This window comes from Mastomys coucha, unplaced genomic scaffold (genome assembly GCF_008632895.1).
Source record: "Mastomys coucha isolate ucsf_1 unplaced genomic scaffold, UCSF_Mcou_1 pScaffold14, whole genome shotgun sequence".
NCBI classification, from domain to species: domain Eukaryota; kingdom Metazoa; phylum Chordata; class Mammalia; order Rodentia; family Muridae; genus Mastomys; species Mastomys coucha.
This window is the reverse complement of record NW_022196896.1, coordinates 47,029,390-47,049,941: the sequence shown is the minus strand read 5'-3', so window position 1 is coordinate 47,049,941 and position 20,552 is coordinate 47,029,390. Positions and strand designations below refer to the sequence as shown.

The 20,552-nt window shown below is 35.6% G+C and overlaps 1 long non-coding RNA gene across 4 annotated transcripts in view; it reads right to left on the bottom strand.

Annotated features, from left to right (window-relative positions):
• The window catches only part of LOC116088216, a 103,421-nt gene that overhangs the window by 29,782 nt on the left and 53,087 nt on the right, over positions 1 to 20,552 (bottom strand). The window lies entirely within an intron of this gene.

Below are 20,552 nucleotides of genomic sequence, written 5' to 3'. Positions count from 1 at the left end.
AGATATTGCAGATATGTGTGGAGAAATTCTGACACAAATTTTAGCCATAATTTCCAACAAATAATAGCCACCGATTTGAAAGAGAATATTGTGGAGTATATAGAAAACTTTGGTAAGAGGAAAAGAGTAAATGGTATTAAAAATATAAAATTTATTAGGTGCTTGCTAATAATGACTCTCCATTACTTTGAGCCAGATAGAATTTTGAAGTAAATAATATAGTTTAAAAAAATAATTTGAAAGTGGAAAATATACAGAGAATATACAAAAAAAAGCTACCACCTTTACAAATTACAAGATAAGCTATTTCTATGAGTTCCAGCAGGAAGCTGAAGGTATCCATACTAAGTAGCTTTTAGCAGCATTTAAAGAATGTAGAATTGGGGAAATCTGGACAATGGACACTGTGTGCAATGAGCAGATATGATTGAATCTTCATAAACATATGAAATTATCCATCTCCAATATCATGAATGAATGAATGAAATCAAATACAAAAAATACATATTTCATAAATTGTGTTGAAATTTTGTACAGAAGGAATAAAGTTAAATTTTATGCAAGTAGTAAAAAAGAAAGCATGATGCACTCTGGAGGTCTAGCATTTGTCTTGAGTTCATGGTCTTTTCTCATCCTATTTCACCCTTTACAAATGCAATTGCTTAGTTTTTATGTTCCTTGCTCTAAGTGTTGCTACAAAAATTTATCTTCTGCTCAGGCATCAAGACGGACTCAGAAAGAACCCAATATATCTGTTGATCTCAAGGTTGACTTCAAAACAATTGTTTACCCAACTCTAAGAAATATCAGATTTTATTCAGATGTCACGTGGCTCTAAACAGGAACAAATATTGTTTAAAACATACACATTTCATTTTTACATAATGTTGAACTTATAAAACCTTGAATAAAGTAAAAATGGGCAGTTAATATAAGTAATGGACTCAGTAAGCTGCTTTATCATGGCTCACTCAAGGGTCTAATTTTAGATACCAATAACAAAATTTTATTCTCTCATTCATTAATTTTTGACAAATAATTGAAAATAATGAGGACTGATTTCTTTTCAAATAAACTAGGAGTCTTCTGGTGTCCTAAATACTGTGTCCATTATTATACTCTCACTGTGAAGTCTGTGTCCATTAGGATACTTAACCATAGAAACATTAGAAGAATGAAGAGTGTAAATGAATTCAGTATACTAAGAATATTAGTCTCTCCACATAGAGGCAGAATAAAAACAGGTCTGAATAAGCTGTGAATATAGCAGAAAGCTAGAAATTATCATCACTTAAAAATTAATAGCCTAGCCTCACCTTCCTTAAAACAGTGATGCTCAACCTTTCTAATGCTCTAATTCTTTTTCAGTGTTCCTCATGTTGTGTTCAAGAAACAAAGTTATTTCCACTGCTACTCTTACTGTAAATTCTTAATGTCCTGAATTGTAAACATCTGATATTAATAATATGTGATATTTAACCCCTGTGAAATAAACATTTTACCTGCAAAGGAGTTGGTACAAGTAGGTTAAATCCCCTTGTCTTTAGTTCACAAGGCATAATTATGTGAAATCTCAGTAAAATCATTATAGGCCTCTCACTCTTACTGTAGTCTGACCGGAATGGAGTGAAAATATAATATGAATCAAACAATGAAAACCTTCATGCTTCTACAGCAGTAACTATCATGGGTTTTATTTTTTTTCTTTTATGTGATTATTTGATGATTTCATATATCTATGTCATAGATTTTGAATAATTCACATATCAGGGAGTCTTATTTCCTTCCATCTCCCTTGAAAAACATATTCTCCGTAAATACTGTTCTGATTTTTATTTTTGCTGTTTTTTGTTATTTGTGACAGGGTGGTAGCATACATGGTCAGGTGTATGAAGTGACCTCTGAAACAAGAAAAAATCACCAGTGGCTATTCCATTGAAGATAATAACTCCTTCCCTCCCCCACCCCCCTGCTTCAGTGGCTCTCCACTATCAGTGATTACCTAAAGTGGTACTTTGGGACTTTTCCCCATCTATGACTTAATGTTGGCAAGCCCAATCTTGTGCATTCCCTGTAAAAGCAAACATAGGTCCATTTTCTTATATGGAAAAGAACAGTAAATCAAACGTGATTGTTCATATTCATTCAAGGCAGTTGAGTTCTCACAACATTTGAAAAATGGAATGGAAAAGTACTTGTTCTTTTTTTAAAGAAAATATTTGTTGAATTTATATGACTATACTGTAGCTGTCTTCAAACACACCAGAAGAAGGCATTGGATCACACTACAGATGGTTTTGATCAACCAAGTGGTTGCTGGAAATTGAACTCAGGACATCTGGAAGAGCAGTCAGTACTCTTATCCTCTAAGACATGTCTCCAGCCCAAATACTTGTTCTTAAAGGCAGATGTGCTTTGATTTTTCTGTATAATTTTAGCTATCATGAGTTTTTTTTCCATATGAAGGTAAAAATTGTGCTTTCAAAATGTATTTAAAAATGTGTTGGAACTTTAATTAGGTTTGCATGGAATCTGTATGTTGCTACTGGTATGATTGCCATTTTCACTATATTAATTTCTTTCTTCAGGGATTTGAAGTTCCTGTCATCTATGTAAAGACCTCTAGGTCTTTTAATTGTTTGGGTAGAGTTACACCAAGACTTTTTTTTTCAGTACTTGTGGCTATTGTGAAGAGTTTTGTTTCTAAACAATATCATCTGAAACTTATTTTCAGATACTTATCATTTGTATAAAAAAGGACTATTGATTTTTAGTGAATTTTTAATCCAGACACTTTGTTGAAGGTGTTTATCAACTATCGAAATTCTCTGGTTCAAATTTTGTCATCATTTTCGTATACTATCCTATGACCTGCCAACAGTGATATTTTGACTTCTTCCATAATAATTTGTAACCACTTGCTCTCCTTTAATTGTCTTATTGCTTTTACTAGAACTTCAGGTACTATACTGAAGAGACAAGAAGAGTGATTAGTCTTGTCTTGCCTGTGATTTTAATGTAATTGCTTTAAGTATCTCACCATTAAATTTGATGTTACCTATTGGCTTCTTACATATTGCCTTCATTACCTTTAGAATTGTGTCTTCTAACCCTGATCTTTCTTGTGTATAACAAAATAATGGATTCTGTATATGAATCCCTTCTCTTAGCTTATTTCTTTTTATTGATGAATTGAGTCCATTAATGTTTACAGATATTAATGACCAATGGTTGTTAATTCCTGCTACTTTGTTGGTGGTGCTGAAATTGTGTGTTTGAGTGTGTGTGTGTGTGTGTGTGTGTGTGTGTGTGTGTGTGTGTATGCACAAGTTTCACTTGTATTGGTTTATGGGTCTGGAATTATTTATTTCCTGTGTTTTCTTGAGTATAGTTAGCTTTATTGAATTGGCATATTACATCTACCATGTTGCTGTAAAAGGGAAAATACAGTTTGTTTCAAAAAATTATATGTGGCTGGAATTGGTTTTTTAGTCTGTTATTGGTGATTTATCTACAGGAATATCTATCTCTGTCTAATTTACACCACTAAACCTAATGCCACTGACTTCACTCTGTGATCTTCCCTTAAACAAATATAAAAATTGGACTAGAATGAATTTCAAACATAAACATCTTAATCTGAACACTGAATAATGTCCAATATTCAATTTTAGTAACCAATAGGTGTCTCTAAGTGTGTTTTTACAAAGACATGGTTTGGAACCTGTCCTCTGTGTTCCATTTCCTGACACACAATTTTGTTGGCTATCCTTGAGAAATATCAGAAGAAGAATCACAACTCAAATTCTAAAATATATTTTCAAGAGTCCTAGAAGAAAAATTCCAACAATAAAGAAATTATTTCTATAGTTGTGCAAAAGCTTACAGAACACCAAATAGATTGGACCCAAATGGAAAGAAAAGTCCTACCATATAATAATAATAATAATAATAATAATAATAATAATAATAATAGTAATAGTAATAAAACATATAGAAAAAATAATGTTAAAACCTGAAAGAGAAAAAAGGCCAAGAAGATATAAAGGCAGACTGAAAGATACTCTCAGTTATCATAGATAGAGAAAACAATATATTGAACCAGAAAACCAACTTTAAAAATTATCTATACACAAATCTACCCTTACAGAAGATAGAAGAAAAAATTCAAACCAAGGAAATAAACTGAACCCAAGAAAACTCTGTAGATAAATAATATAACAACAACAAAACTAAAAGAAGATGAAAACAGGTGCCCATGAGTGTACACACACCACACCATGATACCTCTTTTCTCTTCTTTTCTTTTCTTTTCTCTTCTTCTCTTCTCTTTTCTTTTCTGTCCTTTTCTTTTCTCTTCTTTTCTTTTCTTTTCTTTTCTTTTCTTCACTTCTGTTTTCTTTTCTTTTCTTTTCTTTTCAGGGCTTCTCTGTATAGCACTGGCTGTCCTGGAATTCACTCAGTAGACCAGGCTGGCCTCAAACTCAGAAATCTACCTGCCTCTGTCTCCCAAGTGCTAGGATTAAAGGCATGTGCCACCACTGCCCAGCGATACCTCTTTTCCTCAAAGAATCAACAATAAGTAGTCATTAATATCTTTCAACATCAATAGACTCAACTCACCAATAAAAGCATACAGTCCAGAAAAGACTCAAAAATAAAATCCAACATTCTGTTGCATACAAGAAAGACACCTCAGCAACAAGAATAGCTATAACTCAGAGTAAATCACTGGATAAAGTTCTTTCATGGCCTGAAATCAATAAAATAGAAACAAAGAGAATAACATAGTGACTCAATAAAACCAAGATCTGCTTCTTTGAGAAAATCAGCAAGATAGACAAACCCTAACCCAAACTGAATAAAAAGCAGAGAGAGAATACCAAAATGAAAATAACAGGAGTGAAAGGATGACGTAACAACACTGGGAAAATCCAAAGCATCATTAAGTCTTACTTTAAAAGGCTATATACCACAAAATTAGAAAATCTACATAGAAATGGACAGTGTTTGAAAATGCTGTTTTTTTCCACTGTATAGTTTTAGTTTCTTTGCCAAAGATCAAGTGGCCAAAGATGTGTGGGTTCATTTCTGGATCTGAGGATCCAATCAATTCCATTGATCTTCCTGCCTGTCTCTGTATCAATACCATACAGTTTTTTATCACTCTTGCTCTGTTATATAACTTGAGGACAGGAATGGCGATTTCTCCAGAAGTTCTTTTACTGTTGCTGCTATCATGGGTGTTTTGTTATTCCAAATGAAATTGGGAATTGCTCTAGCTCTATGGAGAATTGAGTTGGAATTGTGATGGGGATTGTATTGAATCTGTGCATTGATTTGGGCAAGATAGGCATTTTACTATATTAAGTTTGCCAATCTATGAACATGGTAGATCTTTCTATCTTCTGAATTATCCCTTGATTTCTTTCCTCAGAGACTTGAAGTTTTGTACTACAATATTTCACTTATTTGGTTATAGTCACACCAAGATATTTCATATTGTTTGTAACTATTGTGTAGGGTGTAATTTCCCTAATTTCTTTCTCATCCCATTTATTCTTTGAGTATAGGAAGGCTACTGATTTGTTTGAATTAATTTTATATCCATTCATTTTGCTGAAGTTATCAGCTGTTGGAGTTCTCTGGTGTAATTTTGGGTTACTTAAATATATTATCATATCATCTACAAATAGTGATAGTTTGAATTCTTCCTTTCCAATTTGTATCCCTTTGACCTCCTTTTGTTGTCCAATTGCTCTATTAAGAACTTCAAGTACAATATTGAATAAATAGATAGAGAATGGGCAGCATTGGTTGGGCCAGGAACCCATGGGGATGAAATTAATAAAAATACCCCAGAAAGGGGAGGGAGAACCTGTGATGACCATATTCAGATGTTAGGCATGGTCCCCAGTTGACGGATGGGGCCACTCACCCATCTCCAAAATTTTAACCCCAAATTGCTCCTATTTAATGGAAGTATAGGGACAAAGAATGGAGCAGAGACTATAGGAAAGACCATTCAGGGACTGCCCAAACTGGAGATCCATCCCAGATGCAGAAACCAAACCCAGACACTATTGCAGATGCCAAGAAGTGATTGCTGACAGGAGCTTAATATAGCTCTCTCCTGAGATGCTGTGACAGATCCTGACCAATTCTGATGTGGATGCATGGGGCCAACCATCAAACTGAGCACAAGGACTCTAGTGGAAGAGTTAGGGGAAGGACTGAAGGAGCTTAAAGAGCATTATCAATGGGAGAGGAGTCCCTTGTTCCTGTGAAGACTTTATGCCCCAGAGTAGAGGAACTATAGGGTGAGGCAGGAGTGGATGCACAGGTGGGAAAGCATCCTCATAGAAACAGAGTAAGGGAGAATGGGATAGAAGGTTTTCAGAGCAGAGACCAGGAAAGGACATAAGGTTTGAAATGTGAATAAATAAAATATCCAATTAAAAATAGGAAAAAAAATTCCAGGTAAGATAAGATTATGCAATGCTCTCTGTTTCTTTTGCATATTTTATATTAGGATAAATATTTTTCTGACTACTGACAATTTAATTTTTACTTTTGTTAACTTCATTTTTATCCTTTGATTATTTTCTCACTATAATGTTCAACTCCTTAACAGCTCTGTTTAATTAATAGTTTGTCATATATGCCTATTAGTAGCTAGCTATGTGTGTTTTTAATATATTCCAGGATGATCTAAAAAATAAAGAATAAATGGAAAATTATCTTGGTAAATACAACTTATCAAATGTAAACCAAGTTTAGATAAATAGTCTAAGTAAAACCATAACACATAGTGAAGTTGAAGCAGTCATTGATATTTTCCCAAGCAGAGTCATCCCAGGGACAGATGCTTTTTTTTTTTTTCTTTTCTTTATTAGATATTTTCTTTATTTACATTTTAACTGTTATCCCCTTTCCTTGTTTCCCCACTGGAAAAAAATAAACAAATAAACAAACTATCCCCTCCCCCTGCTCACCAACCCACCCTCTCCTGCTTCTTGGCCCTGGCATTCCCCTATACTGGAGCATGAAGCCTTCAAAGGACCAAAGGCCTCTCTTCCCATTGATGACCAACTACGCCATCCTCTGCTACATAGGAGCTGGAGCCATGAGTCCCACCATGTGTACTCTTTGGTTGGTGGTTTAATCCCTGGGAGCTCTCGGGGTACTGGTTAGTCCATATTGTTGTTCCTCCTATGGGGCTACATACCCCTTTATCTCCTTGGGGGGGGACAGGTGCTTTTAGTGTAGAATTTTACCACACTTTTAGAGAAGACATAATACCAATATTCCTTTAACTTTTCCAAAAGATGGAAAGAGAAGGGATACTGGAAAATTCATTTTATGAGGCTATACACACCTTTGTACCCAAGTCACACAAACTCAAACAAGAAAGAATGTCAAGAAAATTTTCTGTATGGATTTTGATGTAAGAATATTCAATAAAATAGTTGTAAAAAGAATCTAAGAAGCTATTAAGAGTCATCAGCCACTCTGCATGGAGCATTCATCTCAGAAATGTGATTTAAAATATGAACATAAATCAAAGTAATCCAATATATAAACTGATTGTAACAAAAAATGAAATAATTATCTCATTACATGGTAAACAAGCCCTTGGCAATTCCAAACACCCTTTCATGGCAAAGGTCTTTGAGAGATCAGAGATACAAGGCATATATCTAAAGAAAATAAAGACAATACCAATAAGGTAATAGACAAAATCCAACTAAATGGAAAGAAAATTAAAGCAATTCAACTAAATTCTGCGATAACACATTATAGTACTTGAACTTTATGCAAGAGTAATAAGACAACTAATGAGGATCAAAGGGATACAAATGAAATGATTATATACATAAGTGACCCTAAAAATTCTACCTAAAAGTCTTACAACTGATAAACACCTTCATCAATGTGGCTAAAAACAAAGGTAACTCCAAAGGAAAAAAAATCAGTGGCACTCCTATATACAAATGATGTGTGGAAATGATATGTTTAGAATAATAAATGTGGAGAAAGAAAACACTGTTCACAATAGCTTCAAATAATGTAAACCATCTTGGTATAACTCTCACCAAGCAAGTGAAAGACTTTTATAACAAGAACTTTAAATATCTCTGGAACAAATAAAGCTGATATCAGAAAATGGGAGATCCATACTCATGAATTGACAGGATTAATACTGGAAAAATGTCCATCCTACCAAAAGTACTCTGCAAATCAAAAACCATATCCATAGACATTACAACACAATTCTTTATCAAACTTGAAAGAAATATATTCAGCACTATATGGAAAAACAAACAAACCAGGATTGCTAAAACAGTCCTATACTATAAAAGAACAACTGAAAAATATCAACATCCTTGATTTTGAGATATAGTAAATAGCAATAATAATAAAAACTGCATGGCATTTGTATTGAAACAGACAAACTGATCAGTGGAATTAAACTGAAGACGCAGATATAAACCCAAACACCCATGGACACTTGAATTTTTCAACAAATGGTGATAGACTAACTGGATTTCTACATATAGAAGAATGTAAATAGATTCATATTTATCACCCTGATAAAAACTCAAGTCAGAATAGACCTCAATATAATAGTAGATTCATTAAATCCAATAGAATAGAAAGTGGAGTATAGCCTTTCTATAACCAGCAAGTCCAAAGAACTAAGTAACCAGAAGGGCTCAAGTAGGGATACTTGAACTCCACAGAGCAGAAAATAGATTGACATCAGAGATAGATGTAGAGAGGACAATAGGTTGAGGAGGGTAGGGGAATGAGAAAAAGTTGGATAAAGTGTGGAGACAAACAGGATGACAGAATAGACAACAGGACCGAGGTGCATTACTGGGAAGTACTGGAATTCTAGGACAATGGAAACTCAGAAAAATCAATGAGAGTGACCCGAGACAAAACTCCTGACAATGGAAGATATGAAATTGGCATTTCCTGTAACCAGAAAGGGGCATTCATAAATGTGATCAGAAAGGCTTCATTCAGGAACAGACTTAAATAAATACAGATACCCACAGACAACCATTAAATGGAGCTTTGGAAATTCTGTATAAAAGGGGGAGCAAGAATTGAAAGAAGCAGAGAAGTCAAGGGCAAAAGAGTAAAACCTACAAAATCAATTAAGCTGCACTTATAATGGCTTTTCAAGACTGAACTGTAAACCAGAGAACCTCTATGAAATGGAGCTAGGCCCTCAGCATTAAAGTAACACTTATGATGCTGGAACTACATGTAGGACTCCTAAAACAGGAGCAAGGACTGTTTGTGACTATGTTGCCTGCCTTTGGATCCCTTATACTAACTGGGCTGCCTTGTGTACTCTCAGTTGAAGATGTACGTAGTCTAACTGTAAATTAATATCCCTAGGCTGTGTGATATTCATAGAAGGCATCCCCTTCTCTGAGGAGAAAAGAAGGAGTGGTAAAATGAGGGGAAGTTAAGGGGAGCAGGAGGCCCTGGGGAAAGAAAGGAGAGAGAGGACATTGCCATAAGCATGTAAAGTAAAAAACTAAATGAATAAATTAAAACATACATATAATGTAAAGAATTAGGCTTCAATGGTTATCATGTTGCATACTCACATACTCATTAGAACTCATGATGATTAAATTGTCAGTCAGAGAGCATTCAGGGGTCTTAACTAGGTCCATTATATACACATGCTATGCCTTTTTAGCTTGATGTTCAAGTGGGGTTATCAGTGGTTGCTTCTGACTCTGCTGTCTGCCTCTGAGACCTAGATGCAGACACATCCTATGTTGGTTTGCCTAGCCTGAATAAAAAGAGAGGTACCTAGACATACTGCACATTGATATTCCATATAGTTGATACCAATCTAGGGTAGGTTTTCTAAACTGAAAAGGTACAGTAAATGGGAGGGGAATGAAGGTGGAGTTGGACTAGAATGAAAGAAGGGAGTGGATGTAAAATAAACTCTCTTTCTCTCTCTCTCTCTCTCTCTCTCTCTCTCTCTCTCTCTCTCAACAACACACACAAACACACACACACACACACACACACACACACACATACACACAGGCTCTTTAAACATCTTGTAAAATTTCAGTCTTTCAGTTATGGGTTCATGAGTTCATAAAGAATTCAAAATTAAATTAACTACTTTCACAAAGAAGGAAGAAGCAGAACATAGTCACAATGCAAACAAGTAAAACCAAGCTCCAATAGAATAAGTATCTGAAAGTTAAATTATCTGGGATTCATTCATGATCTTCTGAGCTCCTCAAAATTCAATTATTTTTCTAGCTCTGTTCTTTGCCACACATATAGTTTTTCTTTTAGCCTTTGGCTGGTTAAGTCCACTGCTATTAATGATCATGGTGGTCATTCAAACTCCCACAAAGCCCCCAACTGAATTCTCAACACTCAATTTTTTTTCTAGTCCAAAATTTCAAAATCCTTAAACAATCCTTCCTAAAATATGATCTGCTCTACCATAGTAGTACCCAAATATCATGGTATCATCTTGTTTTAGTTAGTGTTTCTCCTGCTATAATGAATCACATCGAATCAGAAAAAAATCAAATCAAGTTGTGTAGAATGGATTTGTTTTAAAATTCTATATTGCTACTCATCATCTAAGGAAGTAAGGACAAACTAAAACATTGAAGCAACCTTGACACATTAGTTGGTACAGAAGCCATGGAGAGGTGCTGCTTATTGGACTGCTTCAATTAACTTACTGAACCAGATTTCATAAGAACCTAAGAAATCGAGCCCAAGGATTGAATCACAAACACTGCACTAAGCATTCCTCAATTACAAATTAACAAAATTATTTACAAACAGACCTCTGGAATTCATGTGCTCAAAATGGATTTCCTCTTTTCAAATAATTATTTGAAGTTTAGTTGCTAACCTAGCTTCCATATGAGACATTTCAAATCACATCATTTTTTCATATTTCCTTTATAAATAGATATTGTATATATATGCTATATGTATATTATAAAATGACTACAAAGGGATTATGAACAACAAGGTGATTCTCCCATTAATTGATGCCCTTGAGTCTGATAGTTGACATAATGACAAAACAGTGTCACCTCATCTTTAGATTAGGTATTATTTGATTTAGCTGTTCCACTGAAAACCCAAAAATACAATGTGTATATCTGTACTCAGGTTTGCATTAGCTTCATGAGAAGACATCGAACCTGCTAGCCATAGTAAGGATATGTGGGAAGCAAGTATATAGAAACATATTTGAAAGAGTAGTTAGTAATACAATCAAGCACTAATACCAGTGAGTGTTATCAAAATGAGGAGAAGCCATTATATAGTTGTAGTTGTTCTTCTCTGTATGCTCATTAAAATACTAGGTATATAGATGACAGACTCATAGCTCTAAGGTCTTTGTAGTTTAATGTAGTATTCTTCATTTTAAGAGTGGAATTCTCAATGTTCTTGATATTGCAATGCTTTAATGCATGTCCTCATGTTGTGATGATCCTCATCCATAATTTTTTTGTTTCTGCTCTATAACTCAAGTATGCTATGGTTATATACGATATATCATATATATTAGGATACCTAAATTGGTCATAACACACAGGTTGAGTTCTGATCCTTTGACAGGTACAGTGTAGCTTTTACTTTGACTGGTTGGTGTTAATATTTTCTCAGGCTTGGTATTACTCAATGCTCTCATGTATTCATATCCTCTCAATCTACATGGATAGATAATCCTTATGCTATATTTCATCTTCAGAAAAAGACATTTATTCATCTGTGGTTTTTATATACACAACAAGGATCATTATCATCTTTCCTTTACCTTTTTTCTCAAAATGAAATTTAGTATCCCAATAACTTCAGAAAGAAGAAAATATTGTCTACTTTCTTCCCTTCTTTTTATAATAGGGATTTAAGCTTGAAACTATTAAATGAAAAGGGAATAGAAGGGATATAATAGAAGAGAAGAATTTAGAGGATGGCTATTTCCTGATCTGATTCTCTAGAAAGAATAAAGACCATGTCATAGGATCTTTAAAGCAGATAAATTAACCTGTGTCTGTGCACATGCGTATATATGTGTTGATAAGTAGATTCAGCAGTCATATAAAGAAAAGACATTAAGCACATAAATTTGCAATGAGAAGTGCTGAGGGAATTGTCTAGGAATGAGACAAGTATCAATGGGCATGAGTGGATTTGAGAATAAGAAGTTTTATGCATGTCAGAACATTTAAACTAAATGAAGTAAGAAAAATATCTGATCCTATTTTAGCCAAATTTACCATCATCATTAACACAAATGACAAAAATGCACACATGCATATGAGATATGTTGGAAGTACAACCTTTAAACACTGTTGATAGACTGCAAAATTGCAGCCATTTTTTGAAATCAGTCTTTGAGTTTTCAAAAAAATCAAACTAGAAATACCATGTGATTTAGTGATTTCTTCCATATCTAAATACCTACAGGACTTTATCCCTCATTATCAGTATTTGTTAACCCACGATTGTTTCTGCTGTGTTGACAATATTAAGGAAATAAGGTCAATGTAGATGCCTATCACCTGAATAATAAATAATAAAAAGTGGTAGGTGTACATACACAATAGTTCATTACTGAAACATAAATAAAAAATAAGTCATTAAATTTGCAGACAAATGGAAGAAACTTGAATAAATTATCCTGAGTGAGGTCTTCTAGGCAAAGAAAGCTAAATGCAAACTTTACTCTCTCATTTGTGGTGGTAGATTCTTAGCCTACTTCTAATAAAATGAACTAAACATGTCGGATGCCATTTTACTACCAATGATTTATTAGGCAGTAAATGAATTAATGAAGGTGGAATAGCAGAACATGTGTAATAAAGTTGGAGAGGGTACCTCTCACTGCTGAAATTTACAATCATCAAGAGGTGTAGGAAAAGAAGAGGAGGGAGAAGTGCTCATTAAGTGGATGTGTTCACTTCCCTTTTCAGCACTGGGATGTCACCAGGCTTAGACCACGAAGCTCATTTGTATTTTACTATAATAAGTCTGAGTCAGTATTTCTATCAGCACTTTAGTGCCTAAGAAGCCTTGTTACTTTGTTTTGTTGCACCACTACTGGCTCTTACAACTTTCACCTTCCTCTGGCACGGTCCCTGAGAACTTAAGAGAAGGATTTGATGGAGACATCCCATTTAGAACTGAATGTTACAAGATCTCTCACTCTCTAAAGTTGACTTAGCTGTGGGTAGCTTCTGTGTTCCAATCTAAGATAAAAGGGAACACCTCTGATGACAAGTTAGCAAGGCACTAATCTATGATTATAGCAGAATATTGTTAGGAATATTTTGTTGATATTCTCCTGTGGTTGAAGAGTAGCACATGGTTTTTTCCCCAAGGTACTAGGGAACATCTATTCTCAGGTTCTTGTCTGTAAGAGCAGTGTAAGTCATCATTTCCATCTCATATAGTGGACCTTAAATCCAACGATGTAGATGTTGGTTACTCTCCAAATGTTTCTACTTTTAATGCACCAGAGTCAGGTCAGCATTGAAAATCAAATGATTTGGAGCTGGGTCATATTTTACATTTTGCATGTGTTAGAGGGTAGAACAGCATCTTTTACCATGAACACTAGTCAGTGGTGGTGAAGGCTCTTGTTAGGCACAAGTGCAAATGCTGCACATTCAAAGAATATGTAGGTGTTGACTTCAGCAATAGGGCCTTCCCATCATTTTTCAAAGAGAATGCAGTAGTTTTAGCAATACTCTAAATTGCTGGCAGTTTCTATGATTTCCCTTTTCAAAACAACTTAATTTTGATACTGGAGATCTCATTTGATACAGAGAAATATTTAGTTGTGTCCTTGTTTTTTCTTTTTAAAAAATGTTCCATTTGACTTCTTTTACAAACACACACACAAACACCATATATGTATAAATATACATAAATATATATATACATATATATGTCCAAATATTATAGGAAACTCCTACTATATAGTAGGTCTTCATCTGATCTTTCAAATGGTTCTTAGTGTTAGCTATGCTCTTCATATTTTCTCCTTACTGTCTCATTTCTTCTTTCTGGAGACACATGTTCTCCTGGTGTACTCATATGCCCTACTAACTAGGGAAATGGGTAGACTAAGTGAACATCTGCACATCTCCCTCTGCTCTTCCAAATCCAGTCTCTGTTTCCCATCTGTATCTCTCCAACACAACACCTGTTTCTACCTCCTTTCTTTTCTATATCTATATTCTATATATCTCTACTAATCTTCCTTTTCCTGTCTTATATTTCCTATCCTAAAAGTATACTAGCCCATCCCAGTGTACTAATAAGCAATTCTGGTCAAAACAATTATTCTTAATATATCTTTATACTTTTCCCTCTGCTCCTATAAGTTTAGTCCTACAGTCTAATATCTGTTCTGCAGCAGAACAAATGCTAAATTCAAATGCAAGGCACAAATGGAATTCAGTCACTGCTCCAAACTTTGTCTCCATATTTCTTCCTGTGAGTATTTTGTTCCCCCTTCTAAGAAGCACTGAAACATTCCCATTTTGGTCTTCCTTCTTCTTGAGTTTCATATAGTCTATGAATTTTATTCTGAGTATTCTGAACTTTTGAACTAATATCCACTTATTCTTCTACATGTTGACCACCAGTTGAAACAGCACCAGATTTTTTGGGGTGATTTATATATTTGAATATTAGTTCTGTATTATATGTGGAGTTGATATAAATGTTTTCCCATTATGAAGACCCTTTATTTGTTTGAATGAGAGTATAACTCCTCAATGTGAAGCATTTGATTTTAACTGGTCCCATTTATTAGTTATTACCTTAGACCTTGAGCTAACAGGGTTCTGTAAAATAGTCCTTTGTTACCTCTCTACCTGGAAAATGAGATATTAAATAACCCTTGGCAACTCTGGTCAGAGACACAGGTACTACTACAGTACTCAAAATTCCATATCACCAGAAATATAGTTAGACTAATTGCACATCTCTACCTTTTCCTCTACTTCTCAAAACCTAGTCTCCCAGACATACCTATGTCTATAAACAAGACCTGTTGCCATATTGCTTCCTTCCCATATCCATTCCCTGTGTATCCCTGCCAGTCTTTCCTCTTCTTATATTTTCCCATCCCTGAAATTGAGCAGTCCTTCTCAGAAACCATAGGCAACTCTGTCCAAGACAATTATGCCCTCTGTTTATCTTAACCTTCCTCTCTTCCCATAGAAATTTAGTCCTATAGTCTCATCTCAGTTCTGCTGCAGAACTACTTCTGAAACTACACACTGCAATGCATCTTAATTCAGATGGTAAATCAGTTCTTCCCCTCCATATTTCCTTCCTCCCACTTTTTATTTCAGGCTCCAATTACAGAGATTTCATGATCTTTTTCTTATATCTTTATTTCTAAAGCCTCGTCCATGTGGCCAAAATGCCAAATTCTGCTTATTGCTGGAGTTTTAATATGGTCACTTTGTTCAATTATATCTGTATCAGCTTTCTGTTGTGGATTATTTCCTACTCTGTTTAAAGCATTCTTTAATTTTTGTTTGAAAGGTCACATGTCAGCTCTGTTGGGTTTCGCCCTGAGATCAATATTTCCTTCATTCAATGTAGGAACAGAATTTTCTGTTAACTTCTCATTTCCTTGAGCCTTGAACCTATGATTGCTAAACTTCCTGGTGAACCTTTACTCTTCAAAATCTTCAACTTGTATATTTTCTTATTCAGCTTTCTTATTTTCTCTATAGATGTCTATAAGAGTAACGATTAATAGTTACCTAATAGAGTCAATAGTAGACTGCCTTGAACTTTCCTCTGCCACTAATCAAAACTCTTGAATTTTGCCTCAGGGACCTTTTTTGATAGGGCTGACAGTACCACATTTTTAGGCAAAATATTACAGAATATTCTCTATGCTGCTTATTAATATTTTACTCTTCTAAAGATCTCTTACCCAGGGCCATCATAATCTACTTTCAGTATCAATGAACACTGGTACTAGGGTGGGTCAATAAGCTCTGTTCTTAGTGTTCAACTGCTTTTCCAATCCAAACTCTCTAAATTGAGGACTCTGACAATAAGCACTATGGTTATTCTTGCTCAGCAATAACCCACACATTTTTTTATTCTCTTTCAGTCTTAGTGTTATTCTTTGAAGAGACATCATGACCACTGCAACTCTTACAAATGATGGCATTTACACTTGATTAAAGGTTCAGATGTATAGTCCATTCCATTATCCACATGTCTATGTTCATGCTGTCATGTTACCTGCCATGTGGACAATTGAATGGACTATACATCTGAACCTGTAATCAAGTGTGAATTAAACTTTTCTGCCAACAAAGCCACAAACACTCCAACCAGGCCATATCTTATAATTCTATGACCAAGTAAACTAAGCCTTAAAATATATGAGTCTATGGGGAACATTCTTGTTAAAACCTCCATATATTCCTTCCATTATTTTCATTTTAATGAATTTTTTAAAAGATAATTTTATTTGTTCCCTCTTTAGGGTCTACTAATATACTGATAAAGGCTGTTTTATAAAATTTTTATTGTGCTTCATTTATGTTAGACTACTCAGATTCTGCTCTGATAGCTTTGCAGAGCTTAACGGAGAAATATTGTCTTGGTGGATTTTATCTTGGCATCTAGGCCACTTGAATGGGATAGACTGCAATTCCAGGTGCTGCTAGGTATTCTAGGTGGTGTTTTCAAGATTGAAAAAGTGTAATTTGTCATGTTTTTCTCCTCTCTGGTCCTTAAGAAAATATGATAGTTGGGCGTCACCTGGTAGAAAATTCTTCTGAAGTCTTGATAAATGTGTCCAAATGATTTCCAATTAAAATGTGTGTCTGGATATTGAGACCCGATGGTTAGGAATGGGAAAGATCTGGAGAGATTTGGGTGTAATTAATGGGAGGTACAAAAGTAGGGTACTATATTAGGATCTCCCCAGTGTGTTCACATAAAATGGAGGAAAACAGAAAGCTCTAGAGACAGTAGAGTGTCTACTACAATGGTGGGAGTAAGACTAATGGACCTGACATGGAGTAGTGTTAGGAGGGTTGAATGTGTACATTGAGCCTACCTGTTTTCCTGATTGGGATAGCATGGGAGGCTCCCTGGAGAAGCATCTCTCAGAGATGTCCCAGCAAAGAGGTCAATTCACAGAGTCCTTTAGGTGAAGCTTTGAGGGTGAAACCTGGATTGCTGTGGGGACCCCAAGTTGCTGGAGATGCCAGAGACATGGAAATACCTTTTGGGAAAATGTGTAGACTTTTAAGTGTTTTCCCTTACAAGTGTGGTCATAGTGTCTTTCACAGTAATGGAAAAATGAGAGAGAGACAAATGACTAAGATAATTTAAGACTTAAACATGGAAATGAATAAAATAAAAAACTTAAATACCAAGAAACCTACAAATAAGAAGTTTAGAATCTAGAATAATACTACAGTTTAAAGCCTTACTAGTAGAACATGAGAGATACAAGATATAAGCTCAGACAGTTAAAAATGTTAGAAAAAAATGGTTCTATCAGTCAAAGGAAGTGCTAATCTAAACATCGCCTGTAATAAAACCCCAGGATATTCTAACAATCCATTAGCATGAGATATCTCTCCATTTTCTGAGATCTTCTTTAATTTCTTTCTTGAGAGACTTGAAGACCTGGGAGGTAAGAGACTGAGGTAATCTGAACACCTGAGATCTCTCAAACACTGGACTACCAAATAGACAGCATACGCTACCTGATATGAGGCCCTCAACATGCATACAGTAGAGGAATGCTGGATCTGTATTCATTCAGAGATGATGCACCTAACACTCAAGAGACTGGAAGCTCCAGGGAATTTAGAGGCCAGATGGGGTGGGGAGTAGGAGCTTCCACATGGGGACCGGGAGTTGGGGAGGAGGTGTGAGATGTGGAGCAGTTAGAGAATAGATGGGGAGCAGGGTATGGATTATGGAGTATAAAAAGTTAATTAAATTAATAAAAAAGTAAATGAACAGCAAAAATAAAAGAAAAAGAAAAAAATAGGAAACAAAGGATATGAATAGACAAATATAAGAATAATAGAAATGGAGGTAGGTCAATGTCACATAAATTATTTTTTACAAATTATAGAAGAAAGTTTCTTTAATAGAAGGAAGGTGATGTCTGCACTAAGTCCAAAATTATACAGAACACCAAACAGACGGGACCAGAAAAGAAAATACCCTCATAACATTATAATCAAAACACTAAACATAAAGGACAATGGAAGAGTATTAAAAACTGTGAGGAAAAATGTCCAAGTGGCATATAAAGACATATGTATCAGAATGACACTTGGTTTCCTAGTAGAGAGTCTAAAACTGGAATGACATGGATCAATGTGCTATAAATTCTAAGAAAACAAAGATGTCATCCCAGAATACTGAGTTAAACCTTCAATAACCATAGATGGAAAAAATATATTCCATCATAAACTTTAAGCAATATCTAACAACAAATCAACTCTACAGAAGGCAGTAGAGGGAAAATTCCTGAAAGATTGCTACTTATACCCATATACTAGTGTTCTATACAACCTTCAATGAACCATTTTTTTTTCAGACAATATTCCTAAACCAGAGACATATATCTAAATGATGTTCAGTGAATAGAAAACTTTGGACATCAAGACTCTGAGATTAAAGCAAAAGAGATAGTAAACTAATTGTAAGGGCCAGAGGAGGTAGATGATTTTAAGGATCAATATTTTCTTTTAACTGTTTTTTTTTTTTTTACTTATTTACTTATTCACTTTACTTCCCATCCACACCACACTCTCCACGATCTCTTCTCAAAATACTTCTGAGATATCCCTACAAATCATCCTCCAATCAGTTGGGGACCTCCCGGAATATCCTCCCACCCTTGTGGGCAGTGGTCTGTTCAGGCTACCTGGGCCCAGTTGAGTATAAGTCTGGAGCTTAGTAGCCCCAATGGGTGATTTCTGCCTTCAAGGGATGGAAAGAGTTCAGCTACACCTCCTGGGTCCCTGGTTCCTGTTTGAGTCACAAGCTCTCACAGTCTCCCCCAACCTCAGGAGATGTGTTTTCTGTCACATAGACAATGCCACAAGTTCCCAACATTCTATCTGGACCCTACCCCCAGTCATCTAACCACAGCCAAGAATGCCATGCCTTACAAATAGATAGCCCTACCTCACAATATAAGGAGCAGTTTGCCCCTCTTCTCTCTCTTTTGCTCTCTTGCACTCCCCTCTTTCTTGCTCTCCCCTCTCTCTTGATTCCTCTCTTCCTCTTTTGCTCTTTTCCTTTCTTGACCCCCTCTCTTCTTCTCTTCTCCTCCTCTCCTTCCTCTCCTTTCTTTCTCTCCACATAGCCAGCCTCTTTTCCCTTTCCTATAATAAAATATCTCCTGATTATGCATTGCTTCTTTTAACTAATGTGTCGTACAGTTCCAGGCATCAGCAGCAGCAACACATAGCCCCTCACACCCTGGAACATCAAGTCTCTGTGAATCTATTTGCTTCTTATCACATAGAGGCCTGACAAGGTAGCCGAGCTAGAAGAATATATCCCACATATAAGCAACAACTTTTGGGATAGTCTCCAGATCCAGATATTCAGGGACCATATGAATACCAAGTTTTACAACTGCTACATATGTGCAAGGAAGTTAGGTCCAGGCTGTGATTGTTCTTTGCTTGGTTGAACAGTCTCTGAGAACTCCAAGTGTTCCAGTTGGTTAATTATGTTCATCTTGTAGAGTTACTATGCCCCTAGGACCCCTGCTCCCAATGCAGATGGTCAAGAGAATGAATGGAAATCTGAAACTTGTGGGCATGTGTACAAGGAATCTCCAGAAAGAAACAGACCTGCTATAGGGGAGGCACACAAGAAACAAAAGAGTTGTCCTTAGCTATGACTCAAAGCATTGGGGAATATGAAACCTGGGGAAGAGGCCTCCTTTGCCCAAGCAGGAACCTCAGGGTAGGCATAGGGACATCAACCCATCCACAAAAATTTCAACCCATGCCGGGTGGTGGTGGCACATGGCTTTAATCACAACACTTGGGAGGTAGAGGCAGGTGGATTTCTGAGTTCGAGGCCAGCCTGGTCTTCAGAGTTACACAGAGAAACCCTGTCTCGAAAAAGCCAAAAAAAAAAAAAAAAAATTCAATCCAATGATATCTTGTCTACCAGAAATTTAGGGAATGGTGCAAATACTGAGGGAATAGCCAACCATAAACCTGCCCAAATTGATAATGAAACTACTAATGAAACCCTGTTATGTTTCCAGACAGAAGCACGTTGTTCTCTAAGAGGCTCCACCCAGCAGGTGACTGAGACAGATGAATAATTCTACAACCTAACAGTGGAAGCAGCTTAGGGACTTTTATGAAAGAATAGGAGAAAGGATTTAAGCTATGATGGGGATCAATACTTTTCAGATGGTACAGGAGATGTATATATGAATGCAGAGAGTATGACAGTATGCATTGATCTGAACTTACTCA